At 44.1% G+C, this 21625-nt stretch overlaps 1 long non-coding RNA gene across 1 annotated transcript; it reads left to right on the forward strand.

Annotated features, from left to right (window-relative positions):
* Positions 1–170: 170 nt before the first annotated feature.
* On the forward strand, positions 171–19976 carry LOC112544790 (uncharacterized). The gene is made up of 4 exons (XR_012905140.1): positions 171–443; positions 3060–3158; positions 18732–18891; positions 19518–19976. It is a non-coding gene; the product is annotated as an uncharacterized LOC112544790 (long non-coding RNA).
* Positions 19977–21625: the final 1649 nt, after the last annotated feature.

The following is a 21625-nucleotide window of genomic DNA, read 5'->3' on the forward strand; positions in this document are numbered from 1 at the left end:
TACTACCCGACTAGAGCGTCGTCCTTTCCCCTCAGGCGCCTTCCCGCCCCTGCCCCTAGCTGCGCTCCCAGCGCGTGAGCTCGGTCTGGGCGTCCAGCCCCGCTGCCCGCCGGTAGCTGGCGACAGCCCACTCCCAGCCACGCCAGACGGAGGTTGTGCCCCGCTACTTGGTGCCGTGGCTGCGCCTCTCCCCGGAAGGCGGGGGGCGGTGAGCGCTAGAGTCCAGTCAGTGCAGCCACAGCTTCGTTAGGCCCAGGGGGGGACGCTCAACCCCGCCACTGAACCCGGTGTCCATCCCTCCCGCGCAGTGCTCTGTGCGGGCTCTGGGCCAGCTTCGCTCCACCCCCAGTTATAGCGGGGCGCAGCCACCGACTCGCATCAGACAGAATCTTCCCGCGCCCCGAGTTGCCGTTGGAAGGCACCAGTCCAACGGACAGAATCTGGTTTGTAGGCAGTGTTGGGGGAGCCCTGTTGGTCCAGAATATTAGAAAAATGAGCAGGGTGAAGCATTGTCTCTTGCTGCACCAATTTCTGTCGGTGCAAGAACTCAACTCAACCACGCTGGGGGCTGGCAACAGACTTCACCAGCCAGAGTGGAGGGGCTTGCTCCATGGTTCTTGGGCCTTAAATGGAAGGGGCAGGAGCTGCCAGCCTTCAGCATTGTTGTGGACTGTGCTGTGAGCCTCCCAGCCAGCCCTCAGTGCTGCCTGGACAATGCTGCATGGGGCTCCAGCAGCAGTTTAAAGGGCTAACAGACCTGGACCTTTTTAAATCAGGGGGCCCCAGGACAACTGCTCCCATTGCCCCCACACCATCAGCAATCCTGGCAGTCTTCAGGTCTAGGAAAACTATTCTGTTTCATACTTAACTGCTTATGCACATAAGCTTCTATTTACCACAAATGTTAAGACTTGAAGATCTCTATATAAGCTTGGCTTTCTCACCAACAGAAGTTGGTCAGATAGACATTACTTCACCCTTTTTTTCTCCAAAACAAGGGTAGGCAAAATACAGTCTGTAGGCGGATCCAAATCACCAAAAAGCTGGATTTGGCTTGCCACCATTTTACTGCCCAGCTGAAGCATCAGGCAGGCTAGGCTCCCTTTCCCCGTATTCAGTTGAATCCTAGGTCCCCTAGTTTCTCCAGCAAGGCTGGGAGAGGGGCATTTAGAAGTGGGTAGGCATTATGCCCCACCACCCAAAACAGCTGACTGATGAGGCCATGTGGTCTTTACACACTGTGCACCCCATGGGGATGGGCTTAATGCCCCATTCCCACACAGTCTCGCATTGAAAACTAGCCAATGGGAGCTACCTGAGCTGTGTTTGTGGTGCACAGCATGCAGAGAAGCACGTGGCCTTTGCAGCCAGCTGTTTTGAACTGTGTGCAGAGGTGTGTCAGGGCAGTGAGCTTGCCTGAGGGTACTGCTGGACTGCTGTCCAGAAGCCTCCTAAGGTTTGTGTCTTCCAGCCAGAGCCTGCACTGACACCCCACTCTGTCTCTCCCCACAACTCTGCCCTCTGTCTTCTACCCCTGTCCCCGGTCATAAATCCTAAGTGAACGCCCCTTTTTCCAGGTCAGAATGATCTCTTGCACCCATAACCTCTCCCAGAACGTACACCCCAATCCTGCCCCAAGTCACAACCCCCTCCTTCACCCAACACCCCTCTCAGACACTACACCCCAATCACTATATGAAGCTCCTTTCTACATCCCATTTCTATCCTTTACCCTGTGCCTCCTCCATTAATGGAAGAGTGTAGCCGTTGACCACCTACTAAATTATTGGAGTGGCCACCCATAAAAAATTATTGCCTACCTCATCCTAAAATCTTGTTGAAGAGTCTTGGTGATACTTTTTCAGTACGCAGAAGACAGTTCAGATAACTAGATAACATAGTGATAGTCATATTTTAACAGTAACATAAAAACACCAAAAATGTATAGACTTTCAAAAGATGTCAGATTTCTCTGTTCCGGTTCTTACTGCTGCACCTCATGATAGCAAATGCAAATCCTGTGCCTTCCAACTCGATAAAAGGTGTATTTGCTACTATATTGAAAAGGCTCATTGTTCCCTGGAATTCCACTAACACTCAGTTTTCTGCAGAATCTGCTTTTTAGTTAAAAACAATATTTTTGTGACAAACTTTCAAATGCTAACTGATTTGGTTGTAAAAGCCTCAGAGGGGTAGCCAGGTTAGTCTGTAACAGGAAAAACTTAAAAAACAACAAATAGTTTAGTAGCACCTTAAAGACTAATAAAACACGTAGATGGTATCATGAGCTTTCGGGGGCACATCTGAAGGAGTGAGCTGCACCCACAAAAGCTCATGATACCATCTACATATTTTTTTAGTCTTTAAGATGCTATCAGACTAATTGTTGTTTTTTTAATTTGGTTATGTATGCCTCAGTCTGCAAATAGCTTGAAGCAATAGCTCTAAGGGGAACCTGTTTTAGGTCGGGGTCACACACAAGTGAGAAGTAAAACAAAACAAACCAATCCTCACATGGCGTGAGAAGGAGAAAGACACTACACATTTCACCAGAGCCAAGGGGAGCCCAGGCTAGTAGTAGATTTTGAGTGCTTCAGCTTCATAGTGGGGTAGTGGGAGAACTGGAGCCCAGTGCAGGCTCCCCAGTGCTGGGGTGAGCTCTGAGCCTTGCAGGCAACTTGGGGGGGAGGGCATATTTGGCCCCTGAGCTTGAGGTTCCCCACTCCTGCTCTACATGAAACTGCCCTCTTATACAGGATAATAACTCTTAAATCCTAAAGTTGGGACTTTAAAGGACAGTGTTGTTTCATTGCTGATCCATTTACAAGAAACATCTACCTAATGTAGGTTTTCCCCACAGTCCAAACCACATCTTATATCTCCCTCTGTGCTATGATCCCCAACTTTCCAAAAATCTCAGCCTCCTTTTGCTCTACACTACAAAAATGCATTTTCAGTACAAAATGCTGCAATATGCTTAAAATAAAATATAACTATTAATTGTATTTATATTGGGTTAAATACAAAACTCAATTTGTATGTACTTAAATTTGCTGTAGGATTTCCAAATAGTTGCACCAGACTGCTACAGAATTTGGCCCCATTGGCACAAAATTGAGATCAAGCTTGCTGAAGAATAGAAGAGGCATCGTTTAAAGGTAAATAATAGCTCATCTGCTGCACCTTCTGTTATGGAAAATGGTTGACACTCATTGAGGCAATTTTATTGAAAACCATTTAATTCACCTGCAGTGAACCAAAGAGTGATGAGTAGGAACAAACCTGTTATTAGGCACAGACATGTGAAAAAGGCACTAGGAACTCTGTCTAGAATGGGTTGGCTATTCCCTGTGGATTCACTGAGGATTACCAAATGGGGATAACGTCACCAGCAGCCAATCAGATTGTCCTCTTGAGTACACATGGATGAAAGGCATATTATACTTAAGTAACAAGACATGACAGACCATGTGTTAGTGCTAAATAATTGATGCCTCAATCACATAATTAATCACAAAGCCAAGATGAGATCTGGCCAGTAGTTTATGGTTTAATTTACAACTAGCTTTTCTATTTGAAAAGAAAGGTTCTTTACAAGTATTTTTATGATCAGAAATGCAATGTAGAATGTCTTTTCTGAACAGAAAAACTGGCAAATCTCAGATTTGTTTGCATTTATATTTTTGGTGGACATTTAGCCATATCAACTGTTTTTTCCACTGGCTCCATTGCTTTTCAGTGGTGCTAAAGGTATGTCCCTATTTATATTTCCATATGTCCCTACTAAAAAGTTTCATGGTTTTTTTAAATAAACTTCAGTTTTTAATGTCCATATTCAATAAAATAGGTACAGTTGATCTTTAGGCACAAATGCTAGTGTTTAGATGTTAATATTCCTGATGTTTAAATACTAGCATTTGAATCCTCAGCACATAAGTGAGGCGGTTAAGTGCCTCCCCAGATTTCTTCTTGGGCTGCAGAGGGCAGGGAAAGAGAGGGTATGTCTACACTACCCTCCTAGTTCGAACTAGGAGGGTAATGTAGGCATACCGCACTTGCAAATGAAGCCCGGGATTTGAATTTCCCGGGCTTCATTTGTATAAGCGGGGAGCCGCCATTTTTAAAACCCTGCTGGTTCGAACCCCGTGCAGCGCGGGTTCGAACGAGCGGGGATTTAAAAATGGCGGAGCCCCGCTTATGCAAATGAAGCCCGGGAAATTCAAATCCCGGGCTTCATTTGCAAGTGCGGTATGCCTACATTACCCCGCTAGTTCGAACTAGCGGGGTAGTGTAGACATACCCAGAGAGACTTTGTTATTCTCTTGCCGCACCTGCCCTCTGGCACATTCAGCCCCTATTCCTGGCAGTTGGGCATAGATGGGAAGTGGAAGGGGCAGTATAGAGAGTCTGTCTGGTCTCAGTGGCCTGCTCTTTTCACTCTCCACTCAGACCCAGCTAGTGGGGATGGGGGCTGAACAAGATAGAGTCACACTTCCCACTCCAGCACATTTCTAGCTCATTTGGCCCTTATATAATGGAGATGGTGGTCTGCTGCCACCACCTCTCCAGCAGAACTCTTGGGCAGCTACTGTGCTGTACAGAGCAGTGATGCTGAGTTACCAACTTCAGCTGCTTGAGAAGTGTCTCTGTCTTGCTTCCTGTACTGGTAGGCCATGTCTAGACTGGCATGATTTTCCGCAAATGCTTTTAACGGAAAAGTTTTCCGTTAAAAGCATTTGTGGAAAAGAGCGTCTAGATTGGCATGGATGCTTTTCCGCAAAAGCACTTTTTGCGGAAAAGAGTCCGTGCCAATCTAGACATGCTTTTCCGCAAAAAAGCCCCAATCGCCATTTTCACGATCGGGGCTTTTTTGCGCAAAACAAATCTGAGCTGTCTACTCTGGCCCTTTTGCGCAAAAGGACTTTTGCCCGAACTGGAGCAGCATAGTATTTCCGCAAGAAGCACTGATTTCAGACAGTAGGAAGTCAGTGTTCTTGCGGAAATTCAAGCGGCCAGTGTAGACAGCTGGCAAGTTTTTCCGCAAAAGCAATTGCTTTTGTGGGAAAACTTGCCAGTCTAGACACAGCCGTATAGTTGCCAGTGATGAGAGGAGGCACAATAGGAGTAGGACAGAGCTCCCCCACCTTCTGGGCAGATAGCTTTTGGGGCTGGGAGAACATGGGAGTCCCTGGGCTGGGCACAGGTTATCAGTCACTGGGAGAGGTGCCAGAAACAGGTTCCCTGGCCTCTGCTCAGCTGGGGCTGACCCCAGCCAGACCCTGGGGCACATGCTTCCCAAATTTGTGGCCCCTGGCTTCCACCCCCAAGAGCCAGCAGGATTGACTAACCTGGCCCAGGGAGGTAGGGCTGGAAATGTCTCCCAGAGAATACGTGGTATGGTCATGTGTCTTTTCTGGAAGAGAAGACAATTGCACCACCACCACCACCACTTCAAGTATCAGGAGGCATGAGTGGTCTATGCTGGAGGCTGACTTAAGTCTATAAAACTTGGGCCTCATGTTGATATCAAAACTATAAAAAGCTCAATTCTGCAAAATGTGCAGCAGTCACATAACTCACTTTAGTCAGGAAAAGTTTAGGGTGCTCAGCACTTCATATGATCAATCTCTGTCTACGGAAGAAATGTATAAAACTGTTTCTGGTATCTTTTAATCTCCCAATATGCCCTTTAATTAATCAGAAATGGAGAGTTAAATATAAATGATGGTTTTGGAAAAGAGCTTAGATATTTGATTTTATTTTTAAGTTATTTTAGGGTAAAACAAAATCATCTTAATTGTGATATAACAAATGTTTGTTTAGGCCAGTGGTGCTATGGTGCCCGCTGGGGCATTTATGTGTGCCCTCCTAGTGACCAGGGCCAGCCCGAGCCATTCTTGCGCCCCGGGCGCCCGGCGCATGCTCGATGCCACCCCTGGGTGCCCGACAGCCCCAAAAAGTTTGGGACCACCGGTTTAGGCTCTGACTACAAAGAGAACTACACTTTTGGCAAATCAACTGTTGGAAATTTTTGAACTTATGTACAGAATTAAAATGTATTTGTGAAAAAACAAATGTTGGGGTGGCTTAGAAAGTCTTCTGGAAGTCCAGCTTTATTGCCAAGTAGTGCAATCACTCTTTGTCGTGGAAAGGAATTTTAAAGTGTTTCTCCTTTTTTTGCATGCTGCAGAAGGTGTTTTAATGGAATAAATGTTGCATTTGTATTTTTCCCCCCAATTGATCTATCTAGATACTGTATTCATATGGTTCTCATCAGCTCAGTGTCAGAGTGCCTGTATACATAATTAAAAACAAATAAGCAAATATAAACACAAATTCTCCCTACAGAATCTGTCAAAGAACATTTGAATTAGTATTTGAGTCTTAAAAAAATTATGAGTACATCATGTGTGTGTGTGTGTGTAAGAGAGAGCTGTTATTTGTATAACTTTTAAATAGTGTCAAGTATGTAGTTTGTAATTTATTTTAAAAAGTTTTTACAAACTTCTGTAAAATGAATAACAAAAGCTTTGCATCCAAATCTAAGTTAGAACTGGATTTGGCAAATCCAAATCCTTCCTGGATTTTCCCAGCTCCACTTCCTTTAGGAAGTTTTTAGTCAATGGGAAACAAAGCCTTATTCAAAGGATTAAAGCCACAACTATTCTCATTGTTTTACAGCTTCAATCATGGTTTTCCTCTAACAAACAACATTTGCAATTAATAAAACTTACAAAACAGGAACTTTGGAGACATACATGCTTTGATAAGAAAGAAGGGTATTTCTTTTAACAGAACTTCATACAAAGTTTTGTAATCTTTTTTCATTAAGATGTTGACAACAATTGGATTTTTCAATTAGTTTTGGAAGAGTTCTTCCTAATAAAACATGTACTGTGATCTGTGATGGATGGTACATTAAACAGGAGAAAAATCTTGTTGGCACTTTGTCTGTAATGGGTCCCAGGGTGATTTCAAATAGCTCAGAGGAAACAACTCAAATTTCATATGATGCACAGTTAATCATTGCTTATAACAGTGAAAAAAACTGCAGCCAACTGGGATTTAATACTTCACAGTTTTACAAAAATGTGGTCCTGTATTACTTCCGTCCTACACGTATCTGAAGTTGGAACTCAGATGCTGTAATTATCAGTGCACATATTAAAATGTCTACTATTTTATCCTAATAATTTACCGAAAGACTTTTGCGCAAAAGGGCCAGTGTAGACAGCACAGTAGTGTTTTCCGCAAAAAAGCCCCAATTGCGAAAATGGCGATTGGGGCTTTTTTGTGGAAAACTGCGTCTAGATTGGCCACGGACGCTTTTTCGCAAAAAGGGCTTTTGCGGAAAAGCATCCTACCAATCTAGACGTGCTTTTCCAAAAATGCTTTTAACGGAAAACTTTTCCGTTAAAAGCATTTTCGGAAAATCATGCCAGTGTAGACATAGCCCACGTCTCTACCTTCTCCTGCCTGTTTTAGGATATCTTATGTGTAGGGTACTGGCAGGAAGCAGTCCAAAAAATAGAGTCTGAACTGTATTAGGATTGCCAGTCATCCAGAAATTAAAGATAAATTTAAAATAAAGATTATATCATTTGGTAAAACCTCCAGGAATATGTTCAACCAAAACTGTCAGCACTAAACTATGGCAGGTCTTTTTGTGGGAATAGAGAAGGTGCAGTTGCTAAAAAGATCTTTGATTTTTTCCCCTTGAGCACTTCTATAGAGATTGCTTACTGTAATTAAAGTTTCTATTATTTGCGCTTTTACCAATGCTTCAAGTTGTTTGTATAAGTATTTCTGAAAGTATATACCACACTGTATATGAATACCTCATTTATACATGCAGATCTGTATCTTTTTTGAAATTGTGTGCTTATAAAACATTAACATATATCAATAAAAAGTATTTGCTCACTTACTAAATTATTATTTATAAATGCAGAGACTTTGTTTATAAATGTGTGCTTTTTCTGAGCTGGTTTGCAAACTCCTCTTGCAAATTGCCTTCTCTTTTACATATTTCCTGAAGACCCACTTTCCTAAAGCACACATGATATTTGTTGATTAAGTGTTTTACTTTTTTGGTCTATTTATTTTATCATCTTAAACAATTCTGCGTTCCATCCTGCTGTGCACTAGCTTTCACTGAACAACCATGTTCTTACTGATATGAATGCTGTCCTATCTCCCCAGAGCTCCCTTGCTCATTGTGACCCCTCCCTTTTTGTTGTCATTTTTTAAATTAGTTTTTAAGATCTTCACTGCAGTGATTGTGTCTCTCTATTCTTCCCCTCCTCCCCTTTAACTAAGGTGTACTCTGTACACATTTGGGCTCCATCATGCAGGATATTGTACCCTAGGAAGATAGTTCTGACATAGATGATCTAGTACTTTGTTTCTAAACAGCAAAGCCAGCTATTGTTTCTTTTTAGTCTAGTTGCAAGTACAGTGTTATTTATAAAATACCATTTCTCAGTTATAGAAACATAACAAGCACCTGAAGTCACCTTCTATTTATTTTAATACTTGTAGCCCAAATACAGTTTTATTTTCTTTTAGATTTTGTCAGCTAAATTTGCTTTTGCCTTGAGATCTTGGCTGCTAAGTGTAACCTGGAGTAAACCTTTGCAGTCGAGTTATAAACCTCTTGAAATAGAAGGTTATAAATGGAAATGCTGATTCAGGCCTTAGATAGAGTGGCAGGAACATTGATCCTGTTAGTAAAATATGAGTCAGGAACCAACACTAAATGTGATCCTTGAACTTGCCCATAAAGAGTAAATGTTCTTTGTTCCTGTTTAAAACAGGAGTAAGCAGAGGACTCAGAAGAGTTATATAAATGATATGTGATTAAAAAGGATTTGAAATACATTTCTTACATTTTTCTACAGAAAACTTTTCTGCAAACAAAGTTTGCTATTGATTAAGGGAATTACAACAGACCTTTTTACATGTACACATTGAATTAGACCTCAAGATGTTAGTCACACAGTGGAAATGTGGAAGTGGACTGAGTGATTCCTAGAGGAAATAAATGCTAGCATGAGAACAACAGCTGAACTAAAATCCCATAAGCCAGGAAAAACAGCTTCACAATTACAGTAACAGGTGGTTGGTTTCAAAACAAATTTCAAGGTCTGACAGCTCAATGCACCTGCTTTAGGCTGATTTCTTTTAAGGGTGTGCGTGTGTCATGAACCATTGATAAAAACTGTAATTCTTTGTACTTGAGAAAAATCATCATTACCACATAGTGAAGATAACTACTAGAGTTTGCAAGAGGCAGTACATAGTCAATAGGTAATATGATTCATTCCGCAATCTCTCTCATTAAATTTGAAATCTTTCTGTGCCGCACCTAATCAGACAAATACATCTGGAGCCAAAATCATCCTGTTATGAATGAGGTAACTCCATTGAGATCACTGGAGTAATGCCACTTATCGAGGGCCAGATTGATCTCTGGTATCTTCCCCATGATCAAAGAATAAAATATTTCATCTGAGATGATATGTAGCTAACTCAACAGATAAGGTTGAACAATATGGTTTTATTTTATTTTAAATGTCTTAACATGTTAAATTGTTATCTTTTGGGATGAGGTTATCTATATTTGTTCTCAGCTCATGAACAATTATTTTTTAGCTTAAGCAAAAAAGGAGTGTATAAATACACACTTTTACCATTTACATTTTTATGCTTGAGACTTTTCTCTGAACATCAGTACATGTTATAAACTTGAAATTTGTCAGAGACATAATCCCCATCTGCTTCTTGGTGATCTGGTGAAAATTGGTTTTGTTGTGATCTGCTTACAGGTGTTTACAATTAAATTTTCACAAGAGCCTAATTAAGTGATTTTGAAACTTAAGTGCCATTAACTTTTAGTTGAAGTCTATGGGACTACTTAAATACATAGTTAACTTTATGCATTGTAAATCTAGTAAGAGTCTGTGCCTTAATGTGGACATTTCTCAATTTTTGAATGTTTCATTTTGTAACCTTAATCTATTTTTATTTAGTGTTTTGTATGCATTAATTTTATTAGTTCTGTAGATGTTCCTGGGATCATCTGCAGGGAGCAAAAGAAAGTGACAAAATGTACAATATCATATTTTAACTCTATTCAGAAAACCAGAATGATTAAATAATGTATTTAGCCATCATACACAGTCTGTACATAGACTGTGGCAATAATCTAATTTTAAATGGCTTTTGTAACTTTGTCAAATACATAAGTGGTAACACAAATTGTATAGTGCCTTAGTTAAGACATTGCAAACTGAACATTGGGTGCTTGCTGTACAAGGGCGGTAGGAAAGATTTCTTTTTTTAAACTTGGCCTCTTGATGTACAATGAAAAAATTTAAAAAACAACGAATAGTCTAGCAGCACCTTAAAGACTAACAAAACATGTAGATGGTATCATGAGCTTTTGTGGGTTGTACCTCTGAAGCTTTTGTACCATGAAAGTAATTCAGCAAATAAAAGGAAATTTATAACCTACATTTCTAGACTCTTTAGAGATTTTGTACCATTATGAGTTTTTGAATGAGACAAGTTTTTTTTCTGCAAACCTTAAATATTTCATGGCATTTTTTGTAGCAACAGGAGTTTTCCCTGATGTCTTTTAGTTAAAATATTCCCCTTCATCCAGTTGTACTGGTTGGTTTCTACCATGTTTCCAGAGCCAGCAGTAGTTCAATGGGACTGTATGTATATAATTTGCAAAGTGCCTTTGGATCTCAAGAGTATTACTGTTATTAGTTTTAATCCTATAGGGAACTGTCTGTGCTGAAATATATGAAACACCAGACTAGTGGTTGTGTTGTGTGTCAGATTCCTTGCTCCCTTAGTCATTGTGGTTAAGAGCATTTACTTTTTAGGGAAGGTGAGTACTTTGTCACTTTATCAAATGACTCCATTCCCTACTCAAATCAAAACACACAAGCAACATTCACATTTCTTTAGCTGGAGATTTAGTTCTGTTGATACAAAGTACTGGAGAAGAGAGTGGGGCAAATAGAGCAAATCAGGAACAGGGATTCCAGGGAAACTTATGCAAGATGTATGCCAATACCACAAAAAGCAGCTGCTTTCACAAACAGCAGTTGTTGTGGAGCACCTTCCTCAGGCATTTGGAGCCTTTGCATTGTTTGGGGGGTTTTTGGTTCTAGGGATCATGTGGTGAATTGCTGGTTTTAGTCTTCATCAACATTGTGCTTCCTTCTACAGCAGATAAAAATAATGAGGATATAGCTCAATGTCTGTATTAAGGAAACTGAGGTGAACTGAATGTGACTGATTATTATTTAATCATTTCTTTTTCACAAATGAAACATAAATCCCACACTATCCTCTTTGTGTTGTTGCTTTTTCAGATTTAATATATTTTTACCTGACCACAGTGGTGTTTGTAGAAACTTGTGCAAGCCACACTTTAGAATGCCATATTTTTTTATTCTTTGCCCATATTCCAACTACAGGCAGTCCCCGAGTTACGCGGATCCGACTTATGTCGGATCCGCAGTTACGAACGGGGTTTGCTCCCCGTCTCCCTGGTCTGCTGGTCTCCAGCAGACCAGGGAGATGGGGAGCAAAGCCTTTGAGGACGCCGGCATCGGGACAGCCGCGGCGCGTCTGGGCTGTCCCGCTGCCAGCGTGCTCCGCGGCTTTGCTCCGCGTCTCCCTGGTCTGCTGGGAGCAGACCAGGGAGACGGGGAGCAAAGCCGCGGAGGACCCAGGCGGCAGGACCGCGGTGCATCTTGGTCCGCTGCCCGCGTCTCCCTGGTCTGCTGGGGGGGGGGGGGGGCGCAGCTAGTATGCCCCCCCCCCCCCAGCAGACCAGGCTTTTTTCCGGACGCCTGTGGCAGAGCAGCTGGGGCGCTGCCGGTTGGTCCCGCAGCGCCGCTCTGGGCGCTACTGGACCAACCCGGCAGCACCCAGCTGCTCTGCCCCAGGCGTCCTGATTCAGCCGCTGCTGGTCAGTTTCAGCAGCGGCTGAATCAGGATGCCTGGGGCAGAGCAGCTGGGGTGCTGCTGGGTTGGTCCAGTAGCGCCGAGGAGCGGCGCTACTGGACCAACCCAGCAGCACCCCAGCTGCTCTGCCCCAGGTGTCCCCAAGTCAGCCGCTGCTGAAACTGACCAGTGCTGACTACAGGAAGCCCGAGGCAGAGTTGCTCTGCCCCGGGCTTCCTGGAATCAGCCGCTGATCAGTTTCAGCAGCAGCTGACTTGGGGGCGCCTGGGGTTCTTAAATTGAATCTGTATGTAAGTCGGAACTGGTGGTCAGTTTCAGCAGCGGCTGAATCTGGATGCCAGTTCCGACTTACATACAGATTCAACTTAAGAACAAACCTACAGCCCCTATCTTGTACGTAACCCGGGGACTGCCTGTAATTCACTTTCCATGACTGCTTTTTTCTGAATTAACCCTGGAGGATATGGAACAGTAAATCAGTCACCAAGTCTTTACTAAATACATTATTTTGATTACATTTCAGCCCCTTGGTGCTCAGTGGTTTTGAACTCTTTATAGTTGCAGATGAGAATGTCATGAAGATATTTAAATACAGTATTTAAAATATTCTCCAATCACATCTTTCCAGCTTTGTTAGAAAATGTCAATTATCCAAACATTTTATTCATTAATTTAAAATCTTACTATTTTTGTAAGGCAACAAGTCTAATTAATCTATCTTTCTATGCTATAAACAGACAATTTACATTCCATACTGTTACAAAAATGTTTTTTGATCAATGTAACAACTGACTCATGAAGAACTGGATTTTTATAATGTCTTGGAGGCCAAGCGGGGTTTTTTGATTGTTTTTGTTTATTCCTTTCATATGAATTTTGTGTTTGTGAAAGGGGCTTTCTTGTCAATTCCGGTAACTGAAATCTTGTATTTAGCCATATAACTTGTGTTTCCCCTACTCTCCTGCCTATGTGGCTCTGTCTCGATGAGTCATCATGCTCTTTCAGTTGTTGGTCTTTTACAATGAAACTATGACTAAAGATGCTGTTAACATTCATTAAGTGCCACTTACTCCTTTTTTTTTAAATTGAGTAGTTTTTTTTAAATTGTTCTTTAAAATTAGAAAAAATCATATAATCTACTTGCTTCCTGAAGAACTTAGATTATGCAGTGGTACGATGCATGAGTGTGTGCAACTGCCAGAGAGAACCACCATATCACAGAACACATTGTTTGCAATTGGCTAAGTGGAAAAATAATGTATTTAATGGACACAGGGACTGAACTATCCACTAAAGACAGAACAGTTCTGCTTTAAACAGTGTAGTTCCTCAGATGCATAAGTGAGGCACACCATAGGGCAATAGTGAGATGCTTGTATTGCTACTACCTGTGCTGTACTTATTCAGTCAATGCAGATGCTTAGGATGCCAATCTTCTATGTTATCCATTTAACATTGTTACCAGCTCTAAACTAATTAAACCTGGACCCAGCACAAGCTGGAATTGAGCTGGGCTGCCTGCCTGCCTGGTTCCTAATACACTTTCAGTGCACAGCCACAGCAGGGGTAGGTCCAGGACCCAGTGCAAGCCAAACTGAGCTGGCCTGCTGGCCAGACTGCTAAAAAATTTGCTGTCAAGGGGTGGAGGGGAAATGTGTGTAGTCTATAGCATTAACCTATAAGCTTTTGCTAATCAGTTAATCGACTATACTATTACTTCCCTATTTCAGCCTTCCCTCATCGGTCATGTTTTCTAGACTTTTAATCATTATTGTGGCTCTTCTCTGTACCTTCTCTAATTTCTCCACATCTTTCCTAAATTGTGTGCACAGAACTGGACACAATACTCCATTTGAGGCCTTACCAGTGCAGAGTAGAACAGAAGAATTACTTATTTTTCAGGTGATGCCCATGCAGGGGTGGCCTGAGGCGGGCTACCGGCAGCTGGCGCCCCAGGCAGAGTGCACAATCGGCGCCCCCACCTCCACAGCCCTCAATGGCATGATATAATCATTGGGCGCCCCATTTAACACAGCGCCCTAGGCGACGGCCGAGTAGGCCTATATGCACAGGCTGCCCCGGCCCCATGGGTGTTCCACTGTTGGTATCGGGTTGTCCTGGTGCCGCAGATGAGAATTTCCCCTAGCAGTAGTCGGCTGGACCACACATGCACATCAGGGGCCTCGTGCTGTTCCTGCTTTCTCTTTGTGCATGCAGTCTGGCTCCTGCCAGTTCTTTCGTTGCCACCTTCTTTCACAGACGGAGCAAGCTCCTCTCTCCTCTGATTGTGTCATATAAGAAATTGAGTTCCAGTTAGTTAATAAGTTACTAGTCATCGGGGTGGATGAGAGTGCCGCGGGGCCCCGGGCAGCGAAATTTTGCAGGCCCCGCCCTTTGACATGGCGCATGCACCGTGGCGCCATGGTGCATGCGCAGGGCCTCGGGAAGCGCGGGGCCTGAGGCAGCTGCCCCGCTCGCCCTGCCCTAAATCTGCCGCTGCTAGTCATAGTTATTAGTTAAACTTCTCATTTGTTCATTCTACAGTTAGTTTAAAAAAACACACACCTTCGGCCAACACCTTTGCTAGCTACCTGATTTTAACCCCTAGTCAGCAGTCCTCCTCTCCATTACAAGCCTACTTCCACATTACAATTCACACTGCTCATAGGCATTCCTTAAGATTTATGGTAGCAATAGACCACTTCCAATACTATGTGCTACCTTTTGGCTTGTCTTCTGCATGAAGGGTCTTTTCCAAATCACTTGCCATGGCAGCAGCATACTTATGACGCAAGGGATTCATCATATTTCCATATCTTGATGACTGCCTAATTAAGGGCCCCTCCTTTGCAAAAATGCTCGACTCAACAAATACGACACAAGTGATCTTCAAATCCCTAGATCTCATTATCAATCTCCAGAAATCTTCTCTGACTCTTGTGCAATCATTGGAGTTTATAGGTGCCTGTCTACGGTGGAACACCCACGGGGACACACATCTCGAAGAACCATTGTTACCGCACAAGGTGAGTAACTTCCTCTTCTCGTGTCTTGCTCAGAACAATCCTGTAATGCATCCCAGAATGACTTCTTTTTTTGCAACTGTGTCACACTGCTGACTCATATTTAGTTTGTGGTCCATTATGACCCCTAGATCCCTTTCTGCAGTACTCCTTCCTCGACAGTCACTTCCCATTTTCTATGTGTGAAACTGATTATTCCTCCCTAAGTGGAGCACTTTGCATTTGTCTTTATTGAACTTCATCCTATTTATCTCAGACCAGTTCTCCAGTTTGTGCAGATCATTCTGGACCCTATCCTCCAAAGCACTTGCAACCCCTTCCCAACTTGGTATTATCTGCAAATTTAATAAGTGTACTTTCTATGCCAATATCTAAATAATTGATGAAGATATTGAATGAAAACCAAACCCAAAGGTGATCCCTACGGAACCTCATTCATTTTTCCTTTCCAGCATGACTGTGAACCATTGTTAACTATTCCCTGAGAATAGTTATTCAACCAGTTATGCAGCCATCTTATAGTAGCTCCATCTACGTTTTATTTTCCTAGTTTATTGATAAGAGGTTTATACAAGGCTGTATTAAAGGTTTTACTAAAATCTAGAAATACCACGTCTCCTGATTCTCCCAATCCACTAGGCTGGTTATCCTATCAAAGAAAGCTATCAGATTGGTTTGTTATGATTTGTTCTTGACAAATCCATGCTTACTGCTTACATGCTTACTTATCACTTTATTATCTTCCAGATATTTGGAAATAGATTCCTTAATTGTTTGCTCCATTATCTTTTGTGGCACAGAAGTTAAAGTGGTCTGTAGTTTCCTGGGTTGTCCTTATTTCCCTTTTTATAGATGGATACTACATTTGCTCTTTTCTAATCTTCTGGAATCTCTTCCATCTTCCATGCCTTTTCAAAGGTGATAGCTAATGACTCAGATACTTGAATATTCTAGGAGGCATTTCATCAGTCCCTGGTGACTTGAAGACATCTAACTTTTCTAAGTATTTTGTTCTTTTCCTATTTTAACTTTTGAACCAACCCATTTTCACTGACATTCACTATGCAGCAGTGTCAGCCTGCTGGGGCTAATCGCCCACCACTGCCAAAGTACTTTCCTAAAATGATTCCTGTTTGAACTAGAACATGTCTTCTAGAAAAACATCCTTTTTTGATTTTAAAATTGCTGATTTGAGAATCAACCCAACCCTTGATTAATTGTTCCAATAATAAATTACTCTCATTGTTACATTTTCACTTTATTTCCAGTCTGAATTTGTCTAGCTTTAACTTCGAGCCTTGGGTCCTACACTTCTGTCTATTAGATTGAAGTAGGGATGTAAAGGTGTAGTCGACTAGTTGACTATCCAATAAGTCTATGCTTATCAGGTAGCCGAGTCGACTACTTGCATTCCCCACGCCCCCTTGCTGCCGCTGTATCACTTAAAAGCCAGCTCTCTCCAGCACCATCTCTGCAGTGCCACTTTCCCCGCCCCTCCTCCCCCGCTGCCTCTAACAGATGTGGGGGGAGAGGGGCAGGAGTTGCTGGCAAGAAGCAACCCCTGTCCACTGCAACCCAGCCACAGGCAATGGCTGCTTTGCGGCAGCTGTCCCTGTGTGCAGTAGGTCCCAAATCACCACTGGGACCCCTGCACACAGAGGCTGCTGCCGGCTGGGCAGGCAGCCCGGTTCAGTTCTGTCTCGTACCGGGTGCGGGACCAAACCTTGCTGCAGTTCTGCAATTTAAAATGCAGTAGGAGGTAGTGGGCAGGCTGCCTGACTCCTACTGTCTTTTAAGTAGCTGAGCCGCAGTGGAACTGGTCCCACACACGGCACAAGCCAGAACTGAGCCAGGCTGCCTATCAACTAATCAAGTAGTGGATAAAAATTCTATCGACTACTCAATTAATTAAATACCCGCATTTTAACATCCTTAGATTGATGAGCACATCGTCAGATGGGCTTGCACCATTAAGTTTGAATTTGGATTTTAACTTTCTAAAAGTTTAACATGTTACATGTTCAGGTTTGGCTTTGAGTTCAGATTAATCTTTACTCAGATGTGTTTACATTTTATATAGAATGATGTGACCTGCTTTGGAAAGGAAGTAGAATAAATAGAAATGGAAGTGGCAAGGTCACCTTTAATAGCATATGAACTGCTTCTTAACAAGCTTTACAATTGCTTTGTTTCTTCCTCTCTTAGTGCTATGAACAGGCTTAGTCAAAGAAAGCCCTTAAGAACAACATAAGGAAGCTGCAAAAGATGTTATGAAAGCACAAGAGCTGCCAGACTAGTTAGTACTAACACAGCATTGTCCAACAATTGTATTGTGATACAGTGTCCAGAATGGGAAAACCCTTTTTTTTTTTTGGAGGAAGGACTTATATTGTCCTGAATTCCTGTGTTTTAAGTGAGACATAAACAGCATAAGATTTCACTGATGTGTGGCATGTATCTAGTTTGTGGTTTTCATTGATCCATTTGCTGTTGACTTTAAATAACACATTTTGGTTGAATGACAGGTTTATAAACTGTAAGCCTGATCCCACAAAGTTTGCTTATGTACATTGTCCCACTGTCATAAATGGATGGAAGACCAGCCCATGTGATGTTTTCCAAGCATCATTACAGTTGTTCAAAATTATAAAGGGAATGCTTAACAATGAGTGAAAAGTAAAAGAGTCTAAATTTTAAGTTAAGGTACCTGAAAATTTCTGCATATCAAAGTGTTAAGGCACCTCCCTTATATGTCTGATGACAATATAATATTTATAGCATACACTGCTTTAGCATCTTTCATCTGAGGACCTAAAAGCACTTTACAAACCAGTAAAAAATTGCATTTTGCTTCTGTATTCCATGTCTTTGTTACCCTAAGACTATACTACAACAATGAGCTTCTTCATTATACCTTCCAGAAAAACATCCCAGAAAATAGTTTGTGCAAAAAACAACAGCCAACCCATAGGTGCCAACTCTGTGTGCGCTTCATGGCTGGAGCGCCCATGGAGAAAAATTGCAGGTGTTCAGCAGCACCCACCAACAGCCAAACACAGCTGTTTTGTGGTGTGCAGGCTCCAGAAGGGAGCGGGGATGGGGCTCACTTGGGGGAGGGAGTAGAAAGAGGTGGGGAAGAGAAGGGGTCGAGCAAAGTGGGGGCAGGAAGAGGCAGAGCAGGGGTTTGGGTAATGGGGTGGAATGGAGGTGGAGTACATATGAATCACATGAGGAGTATATATGAATCACATGCTTATTTCCCATGTTAGGAGATGAGGAGAAACTTCTATTTTTTCATAGAATCATAGGACTGGAAGGGACTTCAAGAGGTCATCGAGTCCAGCCCCCCGCCCTCAAGGCAGGACCAAGCTCCGTCTACACCATCCCTGACAGATGTCTATCTAACCTGTTCTTAAATATCTCCAGAGAGGGAGATTCCACCACCTCCCTTGGCAATTTATTCCAATATTTGACCACCCTGACAGTTAGGAATTTTTTCCTAATGTCCAATCTAAACCACCCTTGCTGCACTTTAAGCCCATTACTCCTTGTCCTGTCCTCAATTGTGTTCTTTCATTGTGTTTTAATATGCAAAAAGCACATGGATTCTTGGATAGGAATTTTTTCTATTATATTTTGAAAAGTATTGTGGGTCACAAAATCTTGTCCCCTAATACCTTAATAAATTTGTTAGTCTTTGTGTTGCACTCTGGCCTCCAGACCCCCGTTGTCGCCCAGCTGGAGGTCATAGCAGAGGAGGAGCAGGAGAACCAGGGCCAGCTGCAGGAGGAGATGGAGACCATGACCTTGTCCCTGGAGCCGGTGCCTGTGAGCCAATATGTCTCCCAGGCCTCATTGGATGCCAGGGAGGGATCTTTAGGTGAGTGGTCTTAGTTTGTCACATACACAGGGTGGGGGAGGCTGGCGCACAGCGGCAGGGTGCAAGTGTCGCTCAGGCTGTTTGGGCTGGACATTGTGCTGCGGTCCATGCATGTGGAACCACGTGCAGCATTAGTGTGTCGCACGTGGATGCGGCAGGCAGCCCCTGAGCACAGCCTCAGTGGAGGCCACACAGCACCTGCCATGGCTGGAAGTAAGATAGCCAGAAAGGCACAGGAACAACCCTAGATACACCAAGGAGTGCCGCACATAGCACACTGGCATGCCTGCACATGCGAGGTACCACCTGCTCCAGCAGTGCTGTGAGCTGCAGGTGTGTGTGGACACCAGGGCGGGCCAGGCTGCTCCCGGCTCCTCTGATGCTCATTAAGGGATCCCACTGTGGCTGGACACTTCCCTTGCCTGCTTGTCTGTGGGCCAGGGGCGGGGGGGGGGGCAGCATGTGAGGCAGGGCCTGCTATGCAGGCCACACATGGCCTTGCTCCCGGGACATCCCCCTTCTCTGGCTCGAGGACTGTTGGTTGCTGCTCACAGAAGAGGACATGGCCTCAGGGACAGTGTCTGCATGGATGACTGGCCACCTCTCCCTCTTTGTGTTCTCCACAGCCAGATCAGCTGGGACTCAGGTGCAAGCCACACCAACCGAGCCAGTTGCCAGAACCCGGGGGACCTGAAAGCACGCCAGGTTCATGAAGACCTCATCTGCCAGCATGTCAGTGTCCCTGGCACAGAAGGTCTGCGAGGACTCAGAGTGGCGGAACCACGCATGGGACCAGGCCATGCAGTGGTGTGATAGCATGTGTGCCATCATGTCGCACATGATGGCATACCCGCCTGCTGTCGCTGCTTCTGGCTTCCACCTTTCTGTCTCCCCTGCAATGCCCATTCCCCCTATGCCTGCCCCCCATGCGATGCCTCTGCTTCCTCCCCAGGTGATGCCCATACCCCCTCCCCAAGGGTATGTCTAGACTACATGGCTCTGTCGATGGAGCCATGTAGATGAGTTTACTAGACATAGGAAAATGAAGCAGCGATTTAAATAATTGCCGCTTCGTTTACATCAAAATGGACGCCGCGCTGTGCCGATCAGCTGTTTGGCGGCACAGCGGGGCAGTCTGGACACGCTGCGGTCGATAAGGGAAGCCTTCGTCGACCGCTTCAGTATGACTCGTGAAATGAGGCTTACCAGAGCAGTCGACAAAGGCTTCCCTTGTCGACCACGGCGTGTCCAGACTGCCCCACTTTGCCGCCAAACAGCTGATCGGCACAGCATGGCGGTCATTTTGATGTAAATGAAGCTTCATTTTTCTATGTCTAGTAAACTCATCCATCGACGGAGCCATGTAGTCTAGATATACCCCAAGTGATGCCCATGCCCTCTCCTCCTGGCCCCTGCCATTCCTGACCCCGCTCCAGCCTTCCTATTGCCCACTCCCCCTGTGGTCCCCAGACCCACCCAACTCCAATGAGGTCCCCACACCTGAGGTGGCACATCCAGCCCCCCCTTCCTCCTCCAGGTTATGAGCTCCCTCCCCCTTCCCACCTTTTTAGAATGTAAGATAAATACAGACTTTTTGTTTTGTTCAAAACCAAACGGGTGTCTTTATGCAGGACTCCCCCTCACACTGCAGGGACTTCAGCTCCAGAGTGCCTTACCCCTGGGGGAGGGCCCCAGCAGTGGACTTTTCTATGCCAAATTGGTTGCCCATCGACCAGTAGCTGTCTGGAGTGGCAGGCTTCCAGATTGCGATTGCGACCCGCTTCTCTAGGGAGATGGCAGGCAGCATGTAGGTGTCGCATTTCCAGAGGGCAGGGGCAAGCCAGGCACATAGCTCCAAAAAGGTGGTCTTCTGCATGTGGAGGTTTTGAAGCCACTGCTTGTTGTCCCACTGCTCCATGACCAAGCCAGTCACACTGTCCAAACTGGTGTTGAGCCTCCAGAAATGCCTCTCCACAGTGGGTTACTGTTGCCAGAGTATAGCTCCTGTACCCAGGGAGAGGGTCCCCAGAATGATCTTGGGGTTGAGCTCGGTCAGGAGCAGGAAGGCAGCTGGCACAAAGTGCTGCAAAAACTACAGCATGTCCATGTGGGGCCATCTCATACCCAGGAGTAGCTCCAGCTCCATGGCACCAAGAGAAAATCTGTGATGTCTAAAAAAGCAGGGAAATCACAGCAAGCACTTCGAGAGCTTTGCTGTCCCTCAAAAGAGGTAGGTTAGAGAAATGTCTGTCCAGGAGGGTCCCATGAAGTGCGTGTCTTTTCAAGACCCCAGCACCAGCATTCGACAGCAACTGGTGACCTAAAGGCCTGGCTGAAGTGGTTCCGAGTGGCCTTTTATTTGAGAAAGTGTCCAATCAGTCTGGACGCTCTCTTTTGAAAAAGCGCATCATTTTTTCAATGCACTTTTTTGTGTGGATGCTCTCTTTTGGAAGAGGTTTTTTCAGAATATCTCTTCCTAAAAAGTCGTCTTCTGAAAGAAGCCTGTAGTCTAGACGTAGCCTCAGTTATTTCAGAATAACGGCTGTTATTATAAAATAGCTTTGCTGTGTAGACATTCCCCCCCAAGTTCTAGTATTCTATGATTCTGTGATCTGTGGGGAGCTCAGACCCCCCATGGACAACGGCTGTTGTGACTCAGTTCTGCTGCCTTTGTATTCATGGAGGTTAGGTCCATCAATGGCAATTAGCCAGGATGGGTAGGAATGGTATCCCT

Source organism: Pelodiscus sinensis, chromosome 7 (genome assembly GCF_049634645.1).
Source record: "Pelodiscus sinensis isolate JC-2024 chromosome 7, ASM4963464v1, whole genome shotgun sequence".
Lineage (NCBI taxonomy): Eukaryota > Metazoa > Chordata > Testudines > Trionychidae > Pelodiscus > Pelodiscus sinensis.